The sequence below is a fragment of the Manacus candei genome, unplaced genomic scaffold (assembly GCF_025592945.1).
Source record: "Manacus candei isolate 608988 ecotype Guabito, Panama unplaced genomic scaffold, ASM2559294v1 h1tg000072l, whole genome shotgun sequence".
NCBI lineage: Eukaryota > Metazoa > Chordata > Aves > Passeriformes > Pipridae > Manacus > Manacus candei.
In genome coordinates this window covers 3,988,910-3,992,194 of record NW_026138120.1, presented here as the reverse complement: position 1 = coordinate 3,992,194, position 3,285 = coordinate 3,988,910, and positions in this window count along the sequence as shown.

Here is a 3,285-nt window from a genome sequence, read left to right as displayed (position 1 = left end):
ATCATGAGAAGAACGGGGAAAGTAACTTGATTATAAAAACACCAGAAATCCAGTGCACCATGTAATTGGTCTCATTTTATGCGTTGACTTTCTTCACATCTGTGCAAATAAAGCCATTGTTACAGTGCTGTGGCATATAATACACGCAGCTACAAAAACGTGAGCGCTGCTGTGTGTTGAGTCTTTGAATGGAAGTGGTACATCTGCTTTTGGCATAGGAGTGTAAATCAATCCAAGATGTTTATTAAAGAGTAAGTAATGACCTGTCCACACACACCTTCCTCCATCCAGCCTTGGTTTTGTTCTTGCTTTGTTATATTCCTGGCAGTAAAACATGGGCTCTGCACATTGAAAATATCTGTTGTTTCTTCATGTATGGATAACATAACGTGTCACGTAATATTTAATGAGTATGTGATGGGGAATAGTTTGGGCAAAAATGCAAGTCAAAATGAGGTGGGGAAGAAAGAGTAAGTACAAACAGCTACAGCACACTGACTGAAAGGTTTATTACTCCGGAAAAGGCAACTACGTTTCCTATGCTTTTTGAATTACGGATAAGACCTAGATTTGAATTCATGTTCTAGTTCTTGACAATTAATGAGCAAAATTTGCAATAGTAAAAGATGGTGAATATTTTTTTAAAGAATGGAGTAGTCAATAATGCTTGACTTTGCATTTACTGAAGGTATTTATACCTTCCACAACTGGGTGAAGGTATAAATGTTCTTACCTGAGCAGAACAGGTAGGAACATAAGCCTTTCAGTTCTTGCCTAGGCTGAGCAGCAGGAAAAGTCAACACAATATTGGCACTGGCCAACATCAGCACTGCAGGTTGGCCCTTTTTTTGGAGCAATTGCTGATATGTTTGGCACAACCTGTAATATGTTCCTTTCCCACTGACTGAGGAGCTCTAGAGTCTGCTGTGGAACAGCAGTCCAAGGACAACAATACTATTTGTGGGCAGCCTCTTCATGGGCTACTTGCATGAAGCAGTACTTTAAAATCTGGACCTCTGGAAGAAGGCAGTGGCTCTAGGTCTGACAATAGAGCCTGGGACACACAGTGCTCCTTCCTCTTCCATCAAAAGATGCACAAGAAAGGGTCCTAGAAGGAACCCCCCAGAAGTAGGCAGCAGGAGCAACCCATTCTGTTTCCCAGTGAAGAACCTACTTTTGAGTAACCAGAGGTAAAAAGAAAATACCATGGATGATGTCTTCTTGGCTTCCAGATAGCGAGGTGATAAGGAAGTGATGCTATTCTTCAAATGCATTTCAGAAGCAAGACGTGTCCTCTCAGACACTTAAGGGCTTATCCATTGGAAAGACAATATCTCTTTTATATGATGACAACAGAAAACAACCATTTCAAGAGATGAGGCTGGAAAACGTACTGGTTGAAGAGAGATGGTTCAGGCAGGCTCATTGTGCAGGAGAGGGAATAGAGGCTGCTGGAAGTGTGCCACCCAGTGTTTTATACTTGCACATTTAATTGACTCCACTGACCAAACATCTTCTGTAATTATCATCTTTTTTGTTAAAATGGTCAGGACATATTAAAAGGCTGGATTCCAAGTGCATATGTTTCATTGATAATGCTGCCTATCAGCTCTGTCCCAAAAGTGTCTAAGATTGCTGTAAATTTGTTAATTGGGTCTCTTTTCATTTGTAGCTGAAACTTAGCTGCATGAGTGACCTAGGTGGATTTAACAAGACAGCATTTTTACAGCAATTACTAGTGCAGGCTAGAATTATCTTGATCAGAGTTGTTACAGCATCTGGTTAAGATATTTTACCCAGGATAAAATATTAATTGAAGTAAATCAAAATACCTGGGTAGCCCAAAAAACTTTAAAAAAGAAAAAAAAGCCAATAATGCTTTCTCTCATTTATTCCACATGCTCTTCAGTTTCTCCTTTCAATTTAATTTTATTTTTATTTTATTCTGTATGCCTGATAATGGGACTCTGTGGAACTAAACCTTTTGCAAGTTGCTGGTGCCAGCTTTTCGCAGAGTGCCTGCACAGGTCTCTTCATTTCCATTTCGTTTTGTCTTTCTGGCTGACACATACTGTTATTTAAATGAATGCTTTTGAACTCAGATTTTTTTAATGCAAATGTGTGCTGCTTCCCTATTGAATTGAAACCATCAATACTTATTTTTCTCTATGAAAAATAGGCTAAAGAGTAATATTCTCAGGGCTGAAGGCGGGTTGGGACGTTGCTTTTCTGTGAATTAAAGCTAAAAAAAGGAGACACATAAAATGGTGAAGTATCAAAATATTGTTTCAGTCTTCCTTCTACCCAAGATATGATTAAAGCCGTGTTGTATCTTTTAAAGAACAGCTGAGGAAGGGAAGGTGCCAAGACACAGCAGACTGGTCACACTACCTCAAGGCATTCTGTAGGGGAGTACACACAGAAGTGTGAGACACTACATCCCTTCAGCAATCTTAAGGTTATGAGTTTTGAAGGTTATGACTCATTTTAATTTGAAAATAGGTGTCCTCTCATTTTTAACTTTTTGGAAGCTGTCTACCAGGAACCATAGGCTGAACTTACAGAACATCTTAGAGGGAAGTAAGTAACAGGGAAGAAAGTAAAAAAGAACAGATCCTTGGTTCCCTTTAGAGTACACTGCATTCTTATCGTCAGATTTTTCTTCTGGCTATAATGTCTAGAAATGTACTTTTAAATAAACACGTGAATGTGAAAGTTCTCCAGTAATCACATGCCTCCTGAAGCTGGAGCTTTCTGCTCACCAAATATTACAAGATATGCAAAACACCACATGCCATGCTCCAGCATCAAAAGGGTGGGTAACACCTGAGTTACCTCCATCCCTGATCTCTGCCAGACCAAGAGGCGTGTGATGCTGAAGCATGTGGACTCTTTCACCCCTTCTCCCATTGGACAAGCATCCATCTCACAGCAAAAAAAGCCACAGTCCATGCCCAGTAGCACCACTGCCAGCAATATTAGCAAACAGACCTCAGAGGCTGGGCTCCCCTTTCAATCACAGAAGTTGTTGCTTTCTCTCACTGTCAGTGGTTGTTGTTCCAGCCCAGGCTTTCTACACATTTCTGGACTAACGAAAACTTAAAGTGCTGCTTGCCCTGCAATACCAAATTTATGGATGAGGAGACAACTTCAGCCTGCCAGGTGATAATTTGGCACCCTTATGTCAGTTTTAAAATCCCTACAGCTGTAAATATCTATTGGATATGAAATATACACTAGATAACACATTATCATATGAATAAATATAACCTTAAATAAAACATG